This window comes from Carcharhinus amblyrhynchos, chromosome 6 (genome assembly GCF_965287045.1).
Source record: "Carcharhinus amblyrhynchos chromosome 6, sCarAmb.v2.hapA, whole genome shotgun sequence".
Classification (NCBI taxonomy): Eukaryota; Metazoa; Chordata; class Chondrichthyes; order Carcharhiniformes; family Carcharhinidae; genus Carcharhinus; species Carcharhinus amblyrhynchos.
Window position 1 is genome coordinate 67,249,738 of NC_137329.1, and position 26,476 is coordinate 67,276,213.

At 45.7% G+C, this 26,476-nt stretch overlaps 1 protein-coding gene across 6 annotated transcripts in view; it reads left to right on the forward strand.

The window, feature by feature from the left end:
- Positions 1-2,086: 2,086 nt before the first annotated feature.
- The window catches only part of mical3a (microtubule associated monooxygenase, calponin and LIM domain containing 3a), a 422,657-nt gene continuing 398,267 nt past the window's right edge, over positions 2,087-26,476 (forward strand). For all 6 annotated transcript variants that reach the window (XM_080190575.1, XM_080190577.1, XM_080190576.1 and 3 more), the window contains exon 1: positions 2,087-2,227. The gene's annotated coding sequence lies outside the window, so the exon portion shown is untranslated. The remainder of the gene's footprint in view (positions 2,228-26,476) is intronic.

Below are 26,476 nucleotides of genomic sequence, written 5' to 3' on the forward strand. Positions count from 1 at the left end.
TTTTGTGTCTTTGTTTAAAAATGGCTGCAGGGAAAAGCCTGGGAACTACAGGCCAGGGAGCCTCACATCTGTGATGGGTAAGTTGTTGGAAGGTAGATGAAGGTGGTCGTCAGGTGGACAAAGAGGGAAACCTTGAAAGCTGTGAGTTTACTATCAAATAAATCAGTTGGACTTAAACCTGGTGTCAGACTTCTTACTGTGTTTACCCCAAAGATGTGCTATTAGGCTGACTGGCAGTAATAAATTGTCCCTAATTTATTTTTCCTCAATGTGGATGGCCATAAAACAATAGATAAGGGTCATGGGTGGAGGGGGGTACTGGTAGTGTTAAAATGGCGGCGCGGGCTCGTTGGGCCAAAGCGCCTGTTTCCCAGGCTATTTTTGTTCTTTGTTCTTTATCTCCACATCTTGATGACAGAAGCCAGCAGGTGGTTGTAGAGGGTTGTTTTTCAAACTGGAGGCCTCTGACCAGTGGTGTGTCTCAGGGGTCAGTGCTGGGTCCACTATTATTTGTCATTTATATTAATGATTTGGATGAGAATATAGGAGGCATAGTTAGTAAGTTTGCAGATGACGCCAAGATGGTGGCATAATGGACAGTGAAGAAGGTTACCTCGGATTGCAATGGGATCGTGATCAATTGGGCCGCTGGGCTGATGAATGGCAAATGGAGTTTAATTTAGATAAATGTGAAGTGATGCATTTTAGTAGATTGAACCAGTACAGGACTTACTCAGTTAATGGTAGGCGTTGGGGAGAATTACAGATCAAAGAGATCTCGGGGTGCAGGTTCATAGTTTCTTGAAAGTGGAATCACATGTGGACAGAGGGTGAAGAAGGCATTCAGCATGCTTGGTTTCATTGGTCAGAACATTGAATACAGGAGCTGGGACATTTTGTTGAAGTTGTACAAAACATTGGTAAGGCCACATTAGGAATACTGTGTACAGTTCTGGTTACCCTATTATAGAAAGGATATTATTAAACTAGAAAGAGTGCAGAAAAGATTTACGAGGATGCTACCAGGACTTGATGGTTGAATTATGAGGAGAGGCTGGATAGACTGGGACTTTTTTCTCTGAAGCATAGAATGCTGAGGGATGATCTTGTAGAGGTCGATAAAATAATGAGGGGCATAGATCAACTAGATAGTCAATATCTTTTCTCAAAGGTATGGGAGTCTTAAACTAGAGGGCATAGGTTTAAGGTGAGAGTGGAGAGATATAGAAGTGTCTAAAGAGGCAATTATTTCACACAGAGGGTGGTAAGTATCTGGAACAAGCTGTCAGAGGTAGTACAAGTTTGTCTTTTAAAAAGCATTTAGACAGTTACATGGGTAAGATGGATACAGAGGGATATAGGCCAAATGTGGGCAATTGGGACAAGCTTAGAGGTTAAAAAAATGGGCAAGTTGGGCCAAAGGGACAAGTTGGGCTGAAGGGCCTGTTTTCATACTGAAAACCTCTATGATGATGGGGTTAGTTAGATCTGTGAGTATCTTGTACTGTTTCCTGGCCCTCCGGCATGGCCAGTTCTGATATGAAAGCTATTTTGAAGGTCGATTTTTTACTAGCTTCGCTGATTAATACTGCATAAGCGATATCGAAAATAATAAAGAATTCTTCATAGAACACAGTTTTGATCATCAGGTATGTGTCTGTGCTCCTGCTGCAATACTGTTTTGGTTGAGCATGTCTGCTTGTTCATGAATAAATGCCACCATGCCATCTGGATTGAGGGTATGGGGATTACTGAGCAGGGTGTGACACTACTGGGTGGGGGAAGGTATTGTAAATATTTGTAGTTGTCCTCAGATTGGGGTAGTGGGGAGTGGCAGACCCTGTCTCTCCTCATTGAGGCTGACTGAGACAGTAGGGAATCAGCAGTGAGCCGGATTGTGATATGATTTGGAGAGTTGACGGTGCAGGCAGGCACGGGTTAATCAGCAGAGATGCTGCTGATTCAGCCAAAGCTGGAGATGAGGGTGAGCCTGGGCGGAGCCTCAGCAGATTCTGGCTGCCTCCTTGTACTGACCTTGCTGACTGTCAGCTTGGGGGGGGTGGCTATGGCTGTGAAAGCAGCTTGTTGCTGTGGGAGAGGGGAAGGTTTTCGTTGCTGCACAGAGAGTGTGTCGATGTTGTGACGGGGGAATGCAGTCGGGGTGGGCACACAACACAGCGCCTCCTCACAGCCTCCAGGAGCAGCCGGAGGAATCAACTGTTCGGTGGTGAGTACTGAGAGGGGGGCTGGCGGCATTGCCATCGCAGCTGGAGCACAGTGTCTGTCAGTGTGTGTCCGTGTAACATTGTTGAGTGTCGGATTATTGCTGTGTGTGTGGACACATCAGAAATGTACATGTTGCACAGATTTCCTCTCACACAATCTGCTGTAACCTGGCCCACTCACTGCTGACAAACGTATGAGGGCATTCAACACATCCCGCCGGGGGGAGGGGGGTAGTTCCTGACTGTACTGTGTGTGTGTGTGTGTGTGTGTGAGAGAGAGAGAGACTGTACTATGTGTGAGACTATGTGAGGTGCCTGAAGATTGGAGGGTGACAAATGTTGTGCCTTTGTTTAAGAAGCTGCAGGGAAAAGCCTGTGAACTACAGGCCAGTGAGCCTCACATCTGCAGCGGGTCAGTTGTGAGAAGGTATTCTGACAGATAGGATCCACAGGCATTTAGTGATGCAAGGACTGATTAGGGGCAGCATGCTTTGTGTTTGGAAAATCCTGTCTCACAAATTTGATTGAGTTTTTGAAGGGGTAACCAAGAAGGTAGATGAGGGCAGTACAGTTGATGTTGTCTACATGGACTTTGTAAACACAGTAAAAAGTCTGACAACACCAGGTACATGGACTTTAGCAGGGCCTTTGACAAGGTACCGCATGGCATTGTTATGGTTGTTGTATAAGATTAAATCTCACAGTGAGGTAACCAAATGGATACAAAATTTGCTTGATGACAGAAGATGTTGGTTGTCGAGAGTTGTTTTCAAACTGGAGGCCTGTGACCAGCGCTGTGCCTTAGGGATCAATGCTGAGTCCATTGTTATTTGTCATTTATATTTGTGATTTGGCTGACAATGTAGGAGGTATGTTTAGTAAGTTTGCAGATGGCACCAAGATTGGTGGCATAGTGGACAGTGAAGAAAGTTATTTAGGATTGCAATGGGATCTTGATCAGTTGGGCCAGTGGGCTGATGAATGGCAGAAGGGTTTAATTTAGATAAATGTGAGGTGATGCATTTTGGCAGATTGAACCAGGGCAGGACTTACTCAGTTAATGATAAGGAGTTGGAGAGGGTTAGAGAACAAAGAGATCTCGGGGTACAGGTTCATAGCTCCTTGAAAGTGGAGTCACAAGTGGACAGAGTGGTGAAGAAGGCATTCAGCATGCTTGGTTTTATTTGTCAGAACATTGAATACAGGAGTTGCGATGTCTTGTTAAAGTTGTGCAAGATATTAGATAGGCCACAGTTGGAATACTGTGTACAGTTCTGGGCACCCTGTTATAGAAGGGATATTATTAAACTAGAAAGAGTGCAGAAAAAAAATTACAAGGATGCTACTGGGACTTGATGGTTTGAGTTATAAGGAGAGGCTGGATAGACTGGGACTTTTTTTTCCTCTGGAGCGTAGAAGGCTAAGGGGTGATCTTTTAGAAGTCTATAAAATAATGAGGGGCACAGATCAGCTAGATAGTCAACATCTGTTCCCAAAGGTAGGGGAGTCTTAAACTAGAGGGCATAGGTTCAAGGGAATAGATACAAAAGAGTTCAGAAACGCAATTATTTCACAGGGTGATGTGTGTCTGGAACAAACTGCCAGAGATAGTAGTAGAGGCAGGTAAAACTTTGACTTTTAAAAAGCTGGGGGATATGATGGAGGGATATGAGCCAGATACTGGCAACCGAGCCGAGGTTTGTGGTTTAAAAAAAAGGGTGACATGAACAAGTTGGGCTGAAGGACCTGTTTCCATGCTGTGAAACTCTGACTATTGGTTAACTCAACTATTAACACACCGAATAAAACACTATTCTCATGGAATGTTGTTCAGATAAATACAATTCTCACTAATTAAGAAAAGTACTGTGTGTCAACTGCATGCATGCGCCTGTACTGCATGCACGTGTGCACCTATACTGCACGCGGGCGCACGTGGCCTATACTGTGGGCGTGCGCGGCCCCTGCTGCCTGCGTGCATGCCCCTGCTCTGGTGTATGCGCAAGCATGAATCAGACTGATAGCCAAGTTCCGCACGCATGAGGACAGCCACACCCAGAATCTCGGGTTCCTGTCACACTTTCTGTATCCCTTCGACTTGCCTGGGCTTGCAAAATCTCCTGGCTGGAGACAATACACATCTCTTTAACCTGTGCTTATCCCTTTCTCCACTCACTTTGTCTGCACCTTTAAGACTGGATTACCTGTAAAGACTCACATTCCAACCTTTATTTTGTAAATTGAATTGTGAACAGAACTCCCACTTACTTTATGAAGGAGCAGCGCTCTGAAGGCTAGTGGCTTTTGCTATCAAATAAACCTGTTGGACTTTCACCTAGTGTTGTGAGACTTCTCACTGTGTTTAGTCCATTCCAACGCTGGCATCTCCACATTATGGGCAGGTCAGGACAGTGGGGGAGTCCTGGCCCTCCTTGTGCTGGGCAGGGCAGGACATTGAGGGAGGTTCTCTCCCCCCCCCCCCCGGGCAGGGCAGGGCAGGGCAGGGCAGTGTGAGCTCTGGCCCGCCCTGTGCTGGACTGGGCAGAATAGCGAGGGAGTTGCAGTGCAGGCGAGGGCATGGTGCGAGCGCACATGTGTGCAGTGCAGGCCAGGGCGCGAGCGCGCAGTATAGGCGCTGGATATATTCTCTGAACCTGCCCTAATTCTTTGATATTTTTAATATTTTCATGGACATGGGTGTCAGAGGAGAGGCCAGCCATTTGTTGCCCATTTCTAATAGCTCTTGAGAAGATGTTTCAATCTATTTGCTGTCCTTGCCCTTCTAGGTGCTAGGGATCGTGAGTTTGGAAGCTGCTGTCTCAGGACTCTTGGTGAGTTCCTGCAGTGCATCTTGTAGATGGCACACAGGGCTGTTACTGTGCGCCAGTGATGGAGGCAATGAATGTTTGTGAAGAGGTAGCAATCAAGCAGGCTGTTTTGTCCTGGGTTGAGTGTTCTTGGAGTTGCACTCATCCAGGCAAGTGGAAAGTATTCCATCATACTCCTGACTTGTGCCTTCTAGAAGGTGGACAGGCTTCAGGGTGTGAGCTACTTGTTGGATTTCTAGCCTTTGACTTGCTCTTGTAGCCACCATGTTTATGTGGCTGGTCCAGTTTAGTTTCTGGTCAATGGTAACCCCTGGGATGTTGATAGTGGGGGATTCAGAGATGGTATTAATAGAATCACTAAAATGTACAAGGAGGCCATTAGCCCATCAAGTCTGTTCCAAGTATCCTACCCAGGTCCTTAGCCTCACCCTAACCTCATAACCCCATACGTTTATCATGGTTAATCCATCTAACCTACACATCTTTGGTCTGTGGGAGGAAACTGGAGCAGCTGGAAGAAACGCACACAGATGCAGGGAGAATGTGCAAATTCCACACAGTTACCCAAGGCTGGAATCAAACTCGGGTCCATGGCACTGTGAGGCAACAATGTTAACCACTGTGCTACCGTGCTGCCTGATAATATTATTGAATGTCAAGGAATAATGTTAGATCTTCTCATTGCCTGGCAGTTGAATGTCTTCTTTTGTAAATTAAAAAGTGACTGTGACTCTGAGGGTGTTTGGAGGGTGAGGCCGTATGACTGTGAAAGTTTTAGTCAACTGCAGTTATTTACAAATGATTGAGCTCAATGTAATAACTCCAGCACCCCTTCCTTGCTGGGAAAATTAGCAGCTTTGTTTCTGTCTTTAGAAAGTGTCTCAGGGCTCAGTGGAGCACTCTAATTACGTTCCCCACCCGCCTGCTCTTTGAGCATGCATTTATATCCTTTCAGGATCATTGAAGCTGCCACCCTGTCAACCCTTCCCTGTGTTATTTTGGCAGGAAAGCAAAATGCTCCAGAAATACCTCCTGCCAATTGCCAGAAAAAATCCTCATTCACTCTGACCTTGCTCCCTACGTCTGTCGTGACCCTACCCCCATCAATTCCCTCTGACTGACCGGTTCTGTTCTGGAATGTGGTAGTCTCTGAAAACTTAAGCATCCTTTGTGTCACAGTATAATTTGACTGGCAGTTATCAGCTTCCCTCCTTCATGGGGTATCTCAGGTGAGCTTGGCAACCTCTGTCCTCTCCAACTATTTTTGCTGTCATACTGCAGCTGCATATTTGTGTTCTGGAATATTTCCTCCCTAATGCTATAGAATCCCTTCAGTGCAGGAAGAGGCCATTCGGCCCATTGAATGAGCACCTTATAAGGCCGTCCCCTCCGTCTTATCCCTGTAACCCTGCGCATTTAGCATGGCCAATCCACCTAACCTGCACATCTTCGGACTTTGGGAGGAAACTGGAGCACCCGGAGGAAATCCATGCAGATACCAGGAGAACATGCAAACTCCACACAGTTACCCAAGATCACTGTGAGGTAGCAGTGCTAACTCCTGTGCCACCAGGCCTGTTTTCCCCTCGCTCCTCTGGCATTCCGTCAGCCTCCTGATTTCTACTTCTGTGACTTGGTGTCCACTTTTATTAGAATGTGTGGGACACTATATAAAAACACGATTTTGTTTTGATCAGGAGGATAAACCTGGATGGGATGGGAGATGGTGTGGTATCTTACTGCCCTTTGGAGAACTGCCAATACCTGTGCGAGTGACCGTAGGCTCCATCCTGCTGGTGAATGTCTGCTCTGTAAGCTGCCAATAATTAGTGCAGCTTGTGCTATGTGCTAAGCAATAGGGGAGGCGATGTCCTAGACTAGACTATTAATTCAGAAACTCAGCTAATGTTCTGGGCACTTGGGTTCAAATCATATCATGGCAAGATGGTAGAATTTGAATTTAATTTTAAAAAATCTGGAATTAAGAATCTACCATCTTCACCTAAGAGAATGAGGACGATGGCATAGAATTCAGGGAGAGAGATTGAGGTTCTTGAGCAAATTGACACAGGGAAGGACAAGATATTGGAGGTGTTGGCAGCCTTAAAAGTTGATAAATCTCCAGGTCCAGATAAATTGTGCCGTAGGCTCATGTGGGAGGCAAGGAGGAGATTGTCGACACTCTGACCCAAATTTTCAATTCTTCTCTGGCCACGGGGGAGGTACCAAAGGACTGGAGAGCAGCTAATGTGGTTCTGCAGGGAACTACAGACCAGTGAGTCTTTCATCATTGGTAGGGAAACTATTAGAGAAACTTCTGAAGGAGAGCATCTATCTCCACTTGGAGAGACAAAGCTTGATCAGGGATATTCAGCATGGCTTTGTCAGAAAGAGGTCATGTCTAACAAATTTAACTGAATTTTTTGAGGTGGTGACCAGGTGTGTAGACAAGCGTAGTGCAGTTGATGTAATTTATATTGGTATTTGAAAAGCCCTTGACAGAGTTCCACATGGGAGACTTGTAAAGAAGGCAAATTCACATAGGATATGGGGTAATTTGATAAAGTGGATTCAAAATTGGCTCAGTTGTAGGAGCCAGAGAGTGATGACAAAGGCTGCTTTAGTGACTGGAAGCCAATGTCCAGTCATTTATATAAATTACATTGATGACTATGTTGGGGGTAGGATTAGTAAGTTTCTCGATGACACAATGATTGGATGGGTGGTTAACAGTGAGGCAGAGTGTCTTTGGCTACCAGAAGATGTAGATTTGATTTGATTTATTGTCACATGTATTAGTATACAGTGAAAAGTATCGTTTCTTGCGCGCCAAACAGTCAAAGCATATCGTTCATAGAGAAGGAAACGAGAGAGTGCAGAATGTAGTGTTACAACCATAGCTAGGTTTAGAGAATGATCAACTTAATGCAAGTTAGGTCCACTCAAAAGTCTAATGGTAGCAGGGAAGAAGCTGTTCTTGAATCAGAATGATCAAATAAGTGACAAATGCAATTTAACCCTGAAAAGTGTGAGATGGTACATTTTGGAAGGAGTAATTTGACAATGAATGGTAGGACACTAGGAAGTTCAGTGGAATATAGGAAACATTGGTGTGTTTGTTCACAGATCTCTGAAAGCCGAAGGGCATGTTAGGGTGGTGAAAAAGGCACATGGGACACTTGACTTTATCAATTGAGGCAGAGCACTCTCTCAGGCAGTGCATTCCAGACTGTCACAACTCTTTTGTAACAAAGTTTTCCTCACATCCCCTCCTGAACCTCTACCCCTCAGCTTGAACCTATGTCTCCTCGTGACTGATCCTTCAACTAAGGGGAACAACTGTTCCCCTCACCGCTCTGACCATGCCCCTCATAATCATCTACACCTCGATTAGGTCACCCCCTCAGTCTTCCTTGCTCCAATGAAAACAACCCAAACCTGTCCAGTCTTCTATCCCAGGCAGCATCCTGGTGAATTTCCTCTGCACCCACTCCAGTACAGTCACATCCTTCCTAAAATGAAAAACAATAAGAAGTCTCACAACACCAGGTTAAAGTCCAACACATTTATTTGGTAGTACAAGCTTTTGGAGTGCTGCCCCTTCATAAGGTGAGTGGAGAGTAGGGTTCACAAACAGGGTATATACAGACACAGACTCAATTTACAAGATAGTGGTTGGAATGCGAGCCTTAACAGATAATCGAGTCTTTATAGCTGCAGACAATGCGAGTAGAGAGAGGGTTAAGCACAGGCTAAAGAGGTGTGAATTGTCTCTGAAACTAAGAAGCAGTTTAGTATGGCCAATCCACCTAACCCGCACATCTAATTTTCTGGTACTGTTTTTTAGGGAAGGAAACCTGCCATCCTTACCTGGTCTGGCCTAGATGTAAGTCCAGAGCCACAGCAATGTGTTTGACTCTCAACTGCCTTCTGAAATGGTCTAACAAGCTATTCAGTTCAAGGGCAACTAGGGATGGGCAATAAATGCTGGCCAGCCATGTTCCACAAATTAATAATAAAAAATTAAGAGCATAGAAGTAGGCCATTCAGCCCTTTGAGCTTTCTCCGCCATTCACCGCAATCATGGCTGATCTTCAGCATCCTTTCCTGCACTATCCTCACATCCCTTGATGCTTTTGTATCTAGAAATCAATCCATCTCAGTCTTGAACATAATCAACAACTGAGCCTTCACAGCCCTCTGAGGTAGAGAATCGGGCGGCACGGTAGCACAAAGGTTAACACTCTGCTTCACAGCTCCAGGGACCTGGCTTCGATTCCCAGCCCGGGTCACTGTGTGAAGTTTGCACATTCTCATGTCTATGTGGGTTTCCTCCGGGTGCTCTGGTTTCCTCCCACAGTCCAAAGATGTGCGGGTTAGGTTGATTGGCCATGCTAAAATTGCCCCTTAGTGTCCCGGGATGTGTAGGTTAGAGGGATTAACGGGTAAAATATGTAGGGATATGGGGGTAGGGCCTGGGTGGGATTGTGTTCGGTGTAGAGTCGATGGGCTGAAGGGCCTCTTTCTGCACTGTAGGGTTCTATGATTCTATGAATTCCACAGATTCACCATCTCTGTGTGAAGTAATTCCCATTCTTCTCAGTTCTGAATGGCCGACCCTTTATTCTGATATTGTCCCTGGTTCCAGACACATACCAGTACCGCAACTGCTGCCGTCCCCATGCCCCCCCTCCCCGCATACCCCACACCCACACCAGCCAGCAGAAGGCTTGCATCTTGCATCTGCCCTGTTAAATAGTGCTGCTTTGTATATCCTGTGTGAGCTTGCTGCCCACACAACGTGAGCAGTGATTTGCTTCATGCTCACTGATCCACATTGAGTCTGTAATGATTCTGGACTGAATGATGTTCTACTCTGACTCGAGGTGAGCAACCATGAAATGGTTGTAATCAACATGCTTATAAAAGCACTATTGGTATTATCTGCTTGTCATGTTAATGGCAATTTTATTTTTTATTCATGTTACATCCGCACTGCAATGAACTTACTGTGAAAATGCCCTAGTTGCCATACTCTGGCACCTAACTGTAGGGTGTTAGGATTCCTGCAGTTATCAGAGAGAATTCACAGTGCTGTTGTCCGTGATGATCGAGTAACCCCATCATCCACGTTGTACAATATCAGTACTACACTGAGCTCTACCCGAGTCATTGAAGGGAATGGCACAGGAGAATCCGCTGTTGCACTCCGTACATTGTGACACAGTGAGAGTGATCTGAGTATTTTGAGTAAACTTATGTAAGAGAATAACAACTACCTGGCGCTTGACTCTCAGTGAGGAGTGTGGGCAGGCTTTATCCCTTTCAAAAGGCATTTGATAAAGTACCAGATAGTAAACAGATTAACAAAACTGAAACCCTTGGAATTGAAGGGGCAGTAAGAGCACAGATAGAGAATTAACAAAATGAGAGAGCATATTGGTGAACACTTTCACACCATTACAGTGGTGTACTGCAGGGGTTAAGGATCTTTAGATACATATTAATGAACCAGGGTTGGATATATGGAGCATCATTTCAATATTTGCAGATGACATGTAATAAGTAACAAGAAAGTGAACAACAGATTGGTAAAGTGGGCAGACATACAACAGATGAACTTTAATACAGATAAGTGATGGATTTTTGTGGACAGAATTAAAGGCAATATGAATTAAATGATAGAATTTGGAAGGGTTGCAGGAATAGGGAAGCTGGGATGTATGTGTAGAAATTTTTGAAGGTGTTGAGAAAGCTATTAAAATGGACCGTGCAATAGAGTACAAAAGCAGGTCATTACTCAGAACCATTATACAGGTAAGGGCGTGAAAGATTATTAGGGTAAATGGGAAGATAAAGTTGGGGTTAAAATGAGATCATCCGTGAGCAGACTCAAGGGGTTGAGTGGCCTACTACTAATTTGTATTTTCACAAGTTTGTGACGTTGGTTAGGTCCCAGCTTAGGTCTAATTCTAGGAGCATACTGTCGGAAGAAATACAGAAAGGGTGCAGAGGAGATTTCCTAGAACATTCCCAGGAATTCATAAGAACGTAAGAACATAAGATCTAGAAGCAAGAGTAGGCCATTTGGCCCCTCGCGCTTGCTGCACCATTCAGTAAGATCATAGCTGATCTTTTTGTGGACTCAGCTCCACTTACCTGTCCACTCACCATAACTCTTAATTCCTTTACTGTTCAAAAATTTATCTATCCTTGCCTTAAAAACATTCAGTGAGGTAGCCTCAACTGCTTCACTGGGCAGGGAATTCCACAGATTCACAACCCTTTGTGTGAAGAAGTTCCTCCTCAACTCAATCCTAAATCTACTTCCCCTTATTGTGAGGCTATGTTGCCTAGTTCTAGTTTCACCCGCCAGTGGAAACAACTTCCCTGCTTCTATCTTGTCCATTCCCTTCATAATCTTTTATGTTTCTATAAGATCTCCCCTCATTCTACTGAATTCCAATGAATATAGCCCCAGTCTACTCAGTCTCTCCTCATAAGCCAACCCTCCCAATTCCAGAATCAACCTAGTGAATCTCCTCTGCACCCCCTCCAGTGCCAGTATATCCTTTCTCAAGTAAGGAGACCAAAACTGTACACAGTACTTCAGGCGTGGCCTCACCATCAGCTTATACAGCTGCAACATAAGTTTTAAAACTCCATCCTTCTAGCAATGAAGGACAAAATTCCATTTGCCTTCTTAATTACCTGCTGCACCTGCAAACCAACTCCTTGAGATTCCTGCACAAGGACACTCAGGTCCCTCTGCACAGCAGCATGCTGCAATTTTTTACTATTTAAATAGTCCATTTTGTTTGGCATTCATAATCAATAATGATCAGGCAGGCTATCCAACATCCACTAATAATCAGGTAATAACCAGACCACCTGTCCGAAATCCAGTGTATTAATAATCAGTAATAATCAGCCCGCCCAGCCATGATCCAGTGCAGTAATAATCAGGCTGCCTATCCAACATCCAGCGTAACAATAATCAGGCTGACTACCCGACATCCAGTGCAATAACAATTACATTGATTACAAGTTGCAGTGTAACAATAATCAGTAATAAGCAGCCTGCCTCTTCAACATCCAGTATAGTAATAATCAGCCGGCCTATCCGACATCCAGTGTAATAATCAGACTATCTATCCGACATCGACTGTAATAATAATCAGTAATAATCAGGCTGCCTATCCCACATCCAGTGTAGTAATAACCAGGCTGCCTATCCCACATTTAGCGTAATAATAATCAGTAAAATTAGGCTGCTTATCAATATCCAGTTTAATACTCATCAGTAATAATCAGGCTGCCTATCTGACGTCCAGTATAATAATAATCAGTAATAATCAAGCTGCCTAACCCACGTCCAGTGTAATAATTAGGCTGTCTCTCCGATACCCAGTGGAATAATAATCGGTAATTACAAGGCTGCCTATCCAACATCATGTGTAATAATAAGGCTGCCGATCTGACATCTAGTGTAATAATAATCAGCCTGCCTATGCCACATCCAGTGGAAAATAATCAGGCTGCCTATCCAACATCTAGTGTAATAATAGGCTGCCCATCCCATATCCAATGTAATAATAATCAGTAATGCCTTATCTGGCATCCGGTGTAATAATAATCATGCTGCCTATGTGACATCCAGTGTAATAATAATCGGGCTCCCTTTCTGACATAAACAAAGAACAACATAGCACGGGAAACAGGCCCTTTGGCCCAACGAGCCCGCGCCGCCATATTAACGATGCATTTTTCCTACACCTCCCTCGACCCGTGTCTATGCTTATGGTACCCCCATTGGAAACCAGATTCAGGGGAGAATAATTTAGGGACAATTTGTTACACCAATCAGCCTAAGAGCACATCTTTGGGGTGTGGGAGGAAACCCACGCAACCACAGGGAGAATGCGCAAACTCCCACAGACACTGGCCCAAATCCATGTATCTGCACAGCTAGCAGTGATAGTCACTGAGCTGTCGTGGTGCCCATCTGCTGGTCCAGTTTTAAGCGTACACAAACGACGCGAAGTACTAGGCCACTCTTGAAACATCCAAGAGCAGCCCACGCACGACCCACCGTGTGCATGCCCCTCGTTAGACAACAAGGTGGACTGATGCACCTGCGGAGTAAAAGAGACAACACATCAACACATGTAGCATTAGATTTCCAGTAACATCCCGAGGCTCTGACCCTTATTTAAAACTGTCTCCTATAACCCTCCATCCCTGTTTTGCTCATGTCTATCTAAGTAAACCTTAAACAAGTCCAGCGTGCCTGCCTCCACCACCTTACTTGGTAGTGCATTTCATACCCCCATGACCCTCTGTGTGAAGAACCTCCCTCTAGCATCCAAATTATACTTCTCCCCCCTCACCCTAAGCTCGTGGCCCCTTGTGATATTTGTCTCCAGTCTAGGAAAAAGCCTACCACTGTTTACTCTATCTGTACCCTTCATTATTTTATACACCTCTATCAGATCCCCCCTTAATCTCCGTCTTTCTATGGAAAAGAGCCCCAGTTTACCCAATCGTTGAAGTGGTGGAGGCTGCCTCGTTAAATATATTTAAGTCACGGGTAGATAGGTTTTTGATAGGCAAGGGGATTAAGGGTTATGGGGAGAAGACGGGAAAGTGGAACTGAGCCACTTCAGATCAGCCATGATCTTATTGAATGGCGCGGGGCAGGCTTGAAGGGCTAGATGGCCTACTCCTGCTCCTATTTCTTATGTTCTTATGTTCAATCTCTCCTCATAACCCAGTCCTTCCATACCAGGCAGCATCCCGGTAAACCTCCTCTGCACTCTCTCCAGGGTCTCCACGTCCTTCTAGTAATGAGGTGACCAGAACTGGACGCAGTACTCTAAATGTGGTCTAACCAACGTTCTGTACAACTGTAGCATTAGAGGCCAGCTCTTATACTCTATATCCCTTCCTATAAAGGCTAGCATACTGTAAGCTTTCTTCGCAACCTTCTCCACCTGAGTTGCCACTTTCAGAGACTTGTGCACTTGCACTCCCAGGTCCCTCTGCATTTCTATACTGTTAATTGGTCTATCCTTTATCATGTAACTCCTCCCTGCATTATTCCTTCCAAAATGCATCACCCCGCATTTATCAGGATTAAATTCCATCTGCCATTTACCAGCCCAATATACCAGCCTATCTATATCCTGCTGTGTCACCTGACACTCCTCCTCGTTATCCACCAATCCTGCCATCTTTGTGTCATCTGCAAACTTGCTGATCACACCACGTTCGCCCTCTTCCAAGTCATTTATATGTATTACAAGTAGAAGAGGTCCCAGTACTGAGCCCTGCGGCACATCACTGGTGACAGACCTCCAGCTAGAAAAGGACCCTTCCACTACTACTCTCTGTCTCCTGTTGCCTAGCCAGTTTTCAATCCATCTAGATACCTGTCCCTGTATCCCATGAGCCTTAACCTTTTCTACCAGCCTACCATGAGGGACTTTGTCAAATGCTTTACTGAAATCCATGTAGATGACATCAACGGCTCGTCCATTGTCAACCGTTTTTGCCGTTTTGTCACCTCCTCAAAAAAATTCTACCAGATTCGTAAGGCAAGACCTCCCCTGAACAAAGCCATGCTGCGTATCCCTAATCAGATCGCAACGCTCCAAATGCTTATACATCCTATCCCTAAGAATTTTTTCCAACAACTTTCCTACCACTGAAGTCAAACTCATTGGCCTATAGTTACCAGGGTTATCCCTACTGTCCTTTTTAAACAGCGGTACCACATTAGCTATCCTCCAGTCCTCTGGGACCTCACCTGTGTCCAAAGAAGAGACAAAGATTTGCGTCAGAGGCCCAGGAATTTCATCTCTCACCTCCCTATCTATTGTAATAATACTCAGCCTGCCTTGCTGACATACAGTGAAATAATAATCAGGTTGCCAATGTGACATCCGGTGTAATAATAACAAGGTTGCCTGTTTGACAACTAGTTTAATAATAACTACACTAGATGTTGGCCTTTCTGACATCCAGCGGAGCTGGCCTATCTGACATCCAGTGAATTAATAATCAGTAATAATTGCCTATCCGATATCCAGTGTATTAATAATCAGACTCCATATCTAACATCCAGTGCAATAATAATCAGTAAAGGGTTGCCTATGCGACATACAGTGAAATAATAATCAGTAATAATTAACCTGCCTGTGCAACATCAGTGTAAAGATCTGGAATAGTCATCCTGCCTATCCGACAGCCAGTGTAATAATGATCAGTAATAATCAGGCTACCTATCTGACAGTGTAATAATACTCCTACGTGTAATAATATTACAGAATAATAAGGCTGTCTATTCGACACCAAGTGTAATAAAAACCAGGCCTCTGCAATAATCATAACCTGGCTCCCTATCCAACATCCCATGTAGTAATAATAATCAGGTTGCTTATCCAACATCCAGTGTAATAATAATTAGTAGTAATCGGGCTGCCTATGTGACATCCAGTGTAGTAATAATCAGCCTGCCTATGCCACATCCAGTGTAATAATAATCAGCTGGCCTAACCAACATCCAGTGGAATAATCATTAGTAATAATCAGACTCCCTATCCAACATGCAGTGTAATAATAATCAGTAATGGGCTGCCTATGCAACATCCAGTGAAATAATAATCAGTAATAATTAACCTGCCTATGCAACATCAGTGTAAAGATCTGGAACAATCATCCTGCCTATCCAACAGCCAGTGTAATAATAATCAGCCTGCCTGTCCAGCATCTAGTGTAATGATAATCAGACTCATAAGAACATAAGAAATAGGAGCAGGAGTAGGCCATCTGGCCCCTCGAGCCTGCCCCGCCATTCAATAAGATCATGGCTGATCTGTCGTGGCTCAGGTCCACATTCCCGCCCTCTCCCCATAACCCTTAATCCCATCTCTTATCAAAAACCCATCAACCCGCGTCTTAAAAATATTTAGCGAGGTAGCCTCCACCACTTCAACGGGCAGAGAATTCCAGAGATTCACCACCCTTTGAGTGAAGAAGTTCTTCCTCAACTCCGTTCTAAACCGCCCCCCCTTTATCTTGAGGCTGTGCCCCCTAGTCCTACTGTCCTTTCTGAGCGGGAAGAGTCTCTCCACCTCTATCCTATCCATCCCATTCATCATCTTATACGTCTCAATGAGATCTCCCCTCATTCTTCTAAACTCTAATGAGTACAAGCCTAGTTTATTCAGCCTCTCCTCATAGCTCAACCCCCTCAACTCCGGCATCAGCCTAGTAAACCTCCTCTGCACTCCCTCCAAGGCCAAAATATCCTTGCGTAAGTACGGCGCCCAAAACTGCACACAGTACTCCAGCTGCAGCCTCACCAATGCCCTATACAGCCGCAGCAAGACCTCCCTACTTTTATATTCAATCCCCCTTGCTATGAAGGCCAGCATCCCATTTGCCTTCCTGACCACCTGCTGCACCTGCAAGCTGGGTTTTTGCGACTCATGCACGAGGACCCCGAGGTCCCTCTGCACCGTCGCCTGCTGCAGTTTTTCTCCACGTAAGTAATAATCCTTCCTACCATTATTCCTACCAAAGTGGACCACCTCGCACTTGCCAACATTAAATTCCATTTGCCAGTTCCTGGCCCATTCGCCCAGCCTATCTAGATCCTTCTGCAGGCTCTCCACACCCTCCGCGCAATTTGCCGTTCCACCAATCTTGGTGTCATCAGCAAATTTCGACACCCTACACTCGGTTCCCTCCTCCAGATCATCTATATAAATGGTAAATAGCTGAGGCCCCAGCACCGACCCCTGAGGCACTCCACTAGTCACCAACCGCCAATCCGAATAGCACCCATTGACCCCCACTCTCTGCCTCCTATTTGACAATCAGTCCTCCATCCACGCTAACACCCTACCCCCAACTCCATGTCCCCTGACCTTCTGCAATAACCTCTTGTGAGGTACCTTGTCAAACGCCTTCTGAAAATCAATAAAGACCACATCCACCGGCCCTCCTCTATCCACTGCCCTAGACACATCCTCATAGAACTCCAGTAAATTTGTCAGACACGACTTCCCCTTAACGAAACCGTGCTGCGTCTGCTCTATCAAGCAATTCCCCTCAAGATGCCTCGCTATTTCCTCCTTGATGACGGATTCTAACATTTTACCTACAACAGACGTTAAACTAACCGGCCTATAATTCCCTGCCTTTTGCCTGGCACCCTTCTTAAACAATGGCATAACATTAGCCGCTTTCCAATCTTCCGGCACTTCCCCGGAATCCAGCGACGTCTGGAAAATAACCACCAAGGCATCCACTATCACCTCCGCCATTTCTTTCAGAACCCTCGGATGCATTCCATCCGGTCCTGGGGACTTGTCCACAATCAGCCCCCTCCAGTCTGTCGAGCACCGCCTCTCTAGTAACAGTAATGTCATTGAGACCCTCCAGCCCTACCACCTTTCCATCTCTAACACCCGGCAAATTATTCACGTCCTCCTCCGTGAAGACCGAAACAAAAAAGTTATTCAAGACCTCAGCCATTTCCCCATCCCTTACCACTAAGTCCCCCTTCTCATCCTGTAAGGGTCCAACGTTCACCCTAGCCAGCCTCTTCCTTTTTATATACTTATAAAAACTCTTGCTATCCTTTTTTATATTAAGCGCTAGCCCAGCTTCATAGTTTCTCCTACCCTTCTTTATTAATTTCTTTGTCAATCTTTGTTGACATTTAAACCTCTCCCAATCCTCTTCTCGTCCACTACTCTTAGCTACTCTAAATGCCTCCGCTTTTAATTTAACACTTTCCTATCCCTACCCCACATCCAGTCTAATAATAATCAGCTGGCCTATCTGACATCCACTGTAGTAGTAATCATTAATAATCAGGCTGCCTATCCAACATCCAGTGTATTAATAATCAGGCTGCCTATCTGACATCCAGTGTAATAATAATTTGGCAGCATAGCCGACATCCAGTGTAATAATAATCAGACTCCCTATCTGATATCCAGGAGAATAATAATCAGGCTGCTATCTGACATTGTGTAATAATCATCAGGCTGTGTGTCTGCGTATGAAACATTGTGCACATGTGCATGTGTGTGACTTTGAACAGATGTGCGTGTGTGACTTTGAGCACACACGTGTGTGTGTCTGAGCACATGCGTGGGTGCATGTGTGAGATTTTGAGCACGTGCACATGCGTGTGTGGGTGACTTTGAACACACGTGCATATGTGTGACCTTCAGCATGCATGCACATGCATGTGTGATACCTTGAGCACATGCGTGCATGCATGTTATGACTTTGTGCGCAAGCGCACGTGCAGTATAGAACATAGAACACTCCAGCACAAACAGGCCCTTCGGCCCACTAGTTGCGCCGATCACTTCTATACCTACTAAGCTGGAGACCTATCCATAACCCCCAATCCCATTAGATCCCATATACTCATCCAGAAGTCTTTTAAAAGACCCCAGCGAGTTCGCCTCCACCACCACCGACGGCAGCCGATTCCATTCACTCACCACCCTCTGAGTGAAAAACTTACCCCTAACATCTCCTCTGTACTTGCTTCCCTGCACCTTAAATCGGTGTCCTCTCGTAGCGACCATTTCAGCCCTGGGAAATAGCCTCTGAGAATCCACCCTATCTATTCCTCTCACCATCTTATAAACCTCTATCAGGTCACCTCTCAACCTTCGTCTCTCCAGGGAGAAGAGTCCCAGCTCCCTCAACCTATCTTCATAAGGCATGCCTCCCAATCCAGGCAACGTCCTTGTAAATCTCCTCTGCACCCTTTCAATAGCTTCCACGTCGTGAGGCAACCAGAACTGCGCACAGTACTCCAAGTGGGGTCTGACAAGGGTCTTATAAAGTTGCAGCATTACCTTCCGACTCCTAAACGCAATCCCTTGATTAATGAAGGCCAGTACACGCCTTCTTGACCACATCCTCCACCTGCGAGGTCGATTTAAGAGTCCTATGGACCTGGACCCCAAGATCCCTCTGCTCTTCAACACAGCTAAGACTCCTGCCCTTGATATTGTATTCCTTCATCCCATTGGTCCTGCCAAAATGGACCACTACACATTTATCTGCGTTGAAGTCCATCTGCCACTTCTCCGCCCAGTCTTGCATCCTATCTATGTCTCACTGCAACTTCTGACATCCCTCCAGACCATCCACAACACCTCCAACCTTTGTATCGTCTGCGAACTTACAAACCCATCCCTCCACCTCCTCATCCAGGTCATTTATGAAAATGACAAACAGCAAGGGTCCTAGAACAGATCCCTGGGGCACTCCACTGGTGACCGACCTCCATGCAGAAAAAGACCCATCCACAACCACTCTCTGCCTTCTGCAGGCAAGCCAGCTCTGGATCCACAAGGCCAAAGCCCCCTGGATCCCATGCCCTCTCACCTTCTCAGAAGCCTTGCATGGGGGACCTTATCAAACGCCTTGCTGAAGTCCATGTAAACCACGTCTACCGCTCTTCCTTCATCAATGTGTTCAGTCACATTTTCAAAGAACTCAACTAGGCTCGTAAGGCACGATCTGCCCTTGAGAAAACCATGTTGACTATTTCTGATCATTCTAAACTTCTCCAAATGCTCATAAATCTTGTCCCTCAGAATCCTCTCCATCAATTTACCAACCATTGAGGTCAGACTCACCAGTCGGTAATTTCCCGGGCTATCCCTGTTCCCTTTCTTGAAAATAGGAACCACATCTGCAATCCTCCGGAACCTCTCCCATCTCCATCGTCGACGCAAAGATCATTGCCGGGGCTCTGCAATCACTTCCCTCACCTCCCACAGTAACCTGGGGTACATCCCATCCGGTCCCGGCGACTTGCCTATCTTGATAGCGTTTAAAAGTTCTAACACATCGTCTTTCTTAACTTCCACATACTCAATCTTTTCTGTCTGCTGCAAACCTGCAGTACAACCTCCCAGATCACTTTCCACCGTGAATACCGAGGCAAAGTACTCATTAAGCACCTCTGCCATTTCTTCTGGTTCCATGCAGACTTTTCCCCCTTCACCTTTTATAGGTCCTATCCCTTCTCTTCTCATCCTTTTACTTTTCACATATTTGTAGAAGGCCTTGGGATTCTCCTTAACCTTACCTGCCAAGGCCTTCTTATGACCCCTTCTGGCTCTCCTAATTTCCTTTTTAAGCTCCTTTCTACAAGCCTTATACTCCTCTAGATCCTTAACATCTCCTAGCTGTCTGAACCTTTTATACACCTTTCCTTTCTTCCTGACTAGGTTCACCACAACCTTCGTGCACCACGGTTCCCGCGCCCGACCAAAACTTCCTTGTCTCATCGGAATATTATCGTGCAGAGCTCCAGACAAACATTCCTTGAATATCCGCCGCCTTCCTTCTGTACTTTTCCCCAAGAATGCCTCCTTCCAGTTTATTTGTCCAATTATCTGCCTGATGTCTGCCTTACTCCAAACACCTTCCTAGCCTGCCTGATCCTATCTCTTTCCAATGCTATCGTGAAGGAGATAGAATTATGATCTCCATCCCCAAGATGCTCTCCTACCGAGAGATCCAACACGTGTCCTGGTTCATTAGCCAGCACCAGGTCAAGTACAGCCTCTCCTCTTGTAGGCTTATCCACGTGCTGTGTCAGGAAACCCTCCTGAACACACCTAACAAACTCCTCCCCATCCAAACCCCTTACAGTCGATGTTTGGGAAATTAAAGTCTCCCATCACGACAACTTTGTTATTACCACATCTCTCTAGGATCTGTTTCCCTATCTGCACCTCAACTTCCCTGTCACTATTGGGCGGCCTATAGAAAACACCCAGCAAAGTTATCGACCCTTTGCTGTTCCTAACTTCCACCCACAATGACTCTGTTGGCAGTCCCTCCACAACATCCTCCTTCTCTGCAGCCATGACACTGTCCCTGATCAACAGTGCCACTCCACCACCTCTTTTGCCCCCAACCCTGTCCTTCCTGAAGCATCTGAATCCTGGCACCTGAAGTACCCAGTCCTGTCCCTCAGATATCCAAGTCTCTGTAATGGCCACCACATCACATTTCCAAGCAGCAATCCACGCCGTAAGCTCATCTACCTTATTTACTACACTCCTGGCGTTAAAATAGACACACATCAGCCCCTCGGGCTGGACATTTCTCTTCTCCACCACCCGTCTAACCTTCCTCTCATACTGTCTACAGTCCTTCCCTACCTGGCAGCTAACCTCCTCGGTCTCAGTCACCTCATCTCTGTTCCCTCCCCCCAACCTTTCTAGTTTAAAGTCCCCCCAGTAGCCCTAGCTAGTCTTCCCGCCAAGATATTGGTCCCCCTGGGATTCAAGTGCCACTCGTCTTTACTGTACAGGTCACACCTGCCCCTAAAGAAGTCCCAATGATCCAGGAACCGGAATCCCTGCCCCCTGCTCCAGTCCTTCAGCCACGCATTCACCCTCCACCTCATTCCATTCCTGCTGTCACTCTCCGGTGCATAATCCTGAGATTACTACCTTCGCGTTCCTCTTTCTCAGCTGTCTATCTAATTCCCTACAATCCCTTTTCATGACTGCTTCCCTCTTCCTGCCTATGTCAGCAGTACCTATATGAACCACAACCTGCGGTTCCTCACCCTCCCCTTTCAGGATGTCTGGGACATGTCCAGAGACATCCCGGATCCCAGCTCCAGGGAGACAAACGCGACTCCCATCTACGTCCGCAAAAACGCCTGTCTGAACCCCTCACTGTGGAGTCCCCTTTTAGTACTGCCTCTTTTTTCAGTTTTTTGAAGCACTGGCTCAGCTCCAGAGAGCTGGCCACTGCTTCCTCCTCCACATGAGCTGTCCCCCCCAGTAGTACTCAGGCAGGAGTACTTATTTTGAAGGGGGACATCCACCAGCGTGCTCTCCATCACCTGAGGTTTCCCCTTCCTAATAGTTACCCACATGCCTTCTTCCCGTTGCCCTGGTGTGACCACTTGCCGATAGCTCCTATCAATTATCTCCTCATTCTCTCTAATGAGACGAATGTCCTCAAGCTGCATTTCCAGTTCCTTTACCAGGTCCCGTAGGGACTGCAGCTCCACACACCGAGCACAGGTATGGATGTCTGGGAGGCCAGGAGCCTCCAAGACCTCCCACATATTGCATTGGCAACAACATACTGGCCTCACACTCATACTTGCCCTTTTTAGAAATACGGAGAAAAAAGTAATAAAAAAAACTTATAAGTGACTTTGAGGATGCGCGTCTGTGAGACGTTGAGCATGCATATGTGTGACTTTGAGCGTGTGCGCGCGTGTGTGACTTTGAGCACGAGCAGGCCTGTGTGACTGTGAGCGCATGCGAGTGGGCCTGTGTGACTGTGAGCATGTGCACATGCATGTAGATGACTGATCAAACTGCGTAAGTTTGAGCAGATGCGTGCGTGTGTGACTTTGAGCCAATGCGCATGCTCATGTGAAACTGAGTATGTGCGCATGTGTGCGTGACTTTAAGCAGACACGTGCACGTGTGTGACTTTGAGCAGTTATAATCAGCCTGCCTCTCCTCCATCCAGTGTAATAATTATCAGTAATAACGAGGCTGTGTATCCAACATCCAGTGTAGAAATAATTAGGCTGCCTATCTGACATGCAGTCTAAGAATCATTAGGCTGTGCTTGTGAGACTTTGTGCACATGCATGCACGTGCATGTGTGTGTGTGATGCCAAACACATGCACACGTGTGTGTGGGTAACTTTGAGAATGGACACGTGTGTGTGACTGAGCATGCGCATGTGTGTCGACTTTGACTGCATGTGTGTGACCTCGCGTACACTTTGTGCATGCGTGTTGTGACTTTGTGCACAAGCACGCATGCGGTATGTGTGACTTTGAGCCATGCACGCGTGCGTGTGTGGGACTTTGAGCTGTTATGCCTCAACAAATTTAGAATGAAGCATTTGTTGGAAAATAAATGCTGGTAGGCCCAAAGAAAGCAGAGTTAGGACAGCTATCTCTGGGGCTGAATGAGCATGCAATTTTAGTTCTCCGTGATCTCACAAACCTGTGTGCACCAATTCAGTGTCACACAAAGTTCAGTCACGTACCACTGACAGCACAAGACAGCTGGTTTGACAGCTCGTTTACAAAGACTTGGATTTTGTAAAAAGCTCCAATTTACCTTCGTAACAATAACCCTTGTCTCAAAATTAACTCCTGTCACCATGAGGAATCAGATTTATGTATATATATGCACTCACATGCGCACGCATACGCGCACACACATACCTCTCTCTTTTCTCTCACACACACAGAAACATACATACACACTCTCTCAATCAATCTTTCTCACATAATACATCTCCCTTTGTCAAAAACAATCTGGCTGCAATTTTACCATCTCACCATGGGAATTGGAGCAGGTGAGGGGCTGACAGTGGGAAGGTCTGTTAATCTGAGACAGGATTTTATGGTTTTGGGACTCATTATCTCACACTTGCATGCAGGCACGTACACACACTCTCACTCTCTTAAACACACACAACACACACATGGTCTGTCTCTCTCTCACACGCACGTATACACAGTTTCTTTCACACATACACAATGCGTCACTCTCACATGATGCGCCTCTATCGCACATGCGATGCGTCTCTCTCACGCGCGTGATACGTCTCTCACTGTCACACGATGCGCCCCCTGGCAGCCGCGCGCCCTGCGCACCCGTTCTCTGTGTCTCACACATGCGATGCATCGCTGTCACACACAGACTTGGGAGTTGACTGAATATGTATACAATATCTTTCTATGATTTTATCTTTCAAAACAGTGCTTTCAGTTTCTTCTGCCCAATCGTTAATGTATATTGTGAAAAGTTGTGGTCCCAGCATGACCCCTGAGGCACACCAGAAGTTACCGGCTGCCTTCTGAAAAGACCCATTTATCCCCACTCTCTGCCTTCTGCCAGTCAGCCAATCCTCTATCCATGTCAGGATCTTACCCTTAACACCATGGGCTCTTAACTTTTTAAACAGTCTCTTATGCAGCGCCTTCTCAACGGCCGCAACTGGAGTACTATGTGCAGTTTTGGTTGCCGCACTTGCGGAAGGATATATTGGCCTTGGAGGGAGTGCAGAGAACGTTCACTAGGCTGATACCGGAGATGAGGGGGTTAGCTTATGAGGAGAGATTGAATAGACTGGGTCTGTACTCGTTGGAGTTTAGAAGGCTGAGGGGGGATCTTATAGAGACATATAAGATAATGAAGGGGTTAGACAGGGTAGAGGTAGAGAGATTCTTCCCGCTTAGAAAGGATAGCAGAACTAGAGGGCACAGCCTCAAAATAAGGGGGGGAGGGGATGCAGTTTAGATCAGAGTTGAGGAGTAACTTCTTCACTCAAAGGGTGGTGAGTCTCTGGAACTCTCTGCCCATTGAAGTGGTAGAGGCTGAGTATATTTAAGTCACGGGTAGATTGGTTTCTGCTAGACGGGGGAATTAAGGGTTATGGGGAGAAAGTGGGAAAGTGGAACTGATCCACTTCATATCAGTCATGATCTTGTTGAATGATGGGGCAGGCTCGAAGAGCTAGATGGCCTACTCCTGCTCCTATTTCTTATGTTTTGGAAATCTAAATAAATCACGCACGGTTCTCCTTTATCTAACTTCCTTATTATCTGCTCAGACGTGACCTCACCTTGATGAAGCTGTGCTGACTCAGTCCTATTTTGTCATGCACGTCCAAGTACTTTGTGACCTCATCTTTAATGGACTCTCAAACCCTGACAAAGTCAGCTAACTGGCCTATAATTTCAAGTCTGCTGCCTCCCTTTCTCCTTCAACGGCGGCGTTACATTAGCTACTTTCCAGTCCTCTGGTACCCTCCCTGCCTCCAGTGATTCCTGAAAGATCACCACTGATGCCTTCACAATTTCCTCAGCTATCTTTTTTAGAACCCTGGGGTGTATTCCATCCGGTCCAGGTGATTTATCCACCTTCAGACCTTTCAGTTTCCCCAGAACCTTTTCCTTACTGATGGCTACTACACTTATCTGTGCCGCCTGATTCTTCTGGAGCTCTGCACTATTCAGTTCCTCTGCCATTGCTTTGTTTCCTATTATTCCTTCACCAGCCTCATTTTCCAGTCATCCAATGTCTATTTTTGTCTCTCTAGTGTTCCTATTCATCGCAGCTGCTAATAATGCAGAGACATACTATATCTCTTACCTACATTAACACAGCAATACCTCTATTTTATCATTCCCATCTTCAGGTTTACTGAAGATGCATGCCGCACGCACAGAACCAAGACTCCACGTGCATGCCACATGCATACCACCAAGCCTCCACGTGCATGCCACCAACATTCCATATACACACCACCAACACTCCACATGCACTTGCCGCCCACTCACCGTGCCCTCCACCAACACTTCGCATTAAGTTCATGTACTGTCCACCAGACTCTACACATATCCCTGATAGACTCTACACTGTAAATAACACATTACCATGTCATAGGGCTGGTCTTTTGTAAATGTGTGTTCATTCAGCATTGTCGAGAGGATTTGCAAGATTGGAGCTGAGTTTCTGTATTAATATGGCACTGTCAGCACTGTTGACATGTAAAATGGACAGATGGTGTTGAGGGTAACAGGAGGCATGAGGAAATCTGCCAAACTGTAGCTTCACAACACCAAGACAGACTCCATCTGGGAATGGACTAATTACAGGGTGCAGTTCTATAAAAAGAATCTCCATAGTCGCAGTCAGTACATATTGCTCGTGTAAAGGAAAGGAACAGTCCACAACAACCAAAAAGAATAATCACAATCTATACGGTGGGAATGGAGGGAGCTGACACAGTAAACAGCTCTTGGGAACAAGTCTTAGAATGTTAAATAAAATGGGATTTCATCTCTTTCTAAATCCTCTCAAATTATTTCACAGACATTTATACAAAAAGCTTAGATCCAAATGTGCAATTTTCAAAATAAACCTGTGATGTTGAGCACTTAACACACTTATGTGGGGAGTATTCAGTTCACTGTATCTAACCTGTGGTGAACCAGTCCTGGAAAGTTTGACTCAGGATCATAGAATGGTTACAGCAAAGAATAAGATCATATTTATTCTGGCTTCTTGCAGGAGCAACTCAGCTAATGCTACCTTCTCATCTTCTACCTCTAGCTTTGGAAATATTTCCTCTTCCTAGAATCATAGAACCTATGGCACAAACAGACCTTTCGGCCCAAACTGGTCCATGGTGACCAAAATGCCCATCTGAGGTAACCCTGTTTGCCTGCATTTGGCTCATATCCCTCCAAATCTTTCCTATCCATATATCTGTGTCAGTGCCTTTTGAATGTTGTCAGTGTCCCTGTCTCAACCACTTCCTCCAACAGCTCTTTCCACATACCTACCACCCTCTATGTGAACAAA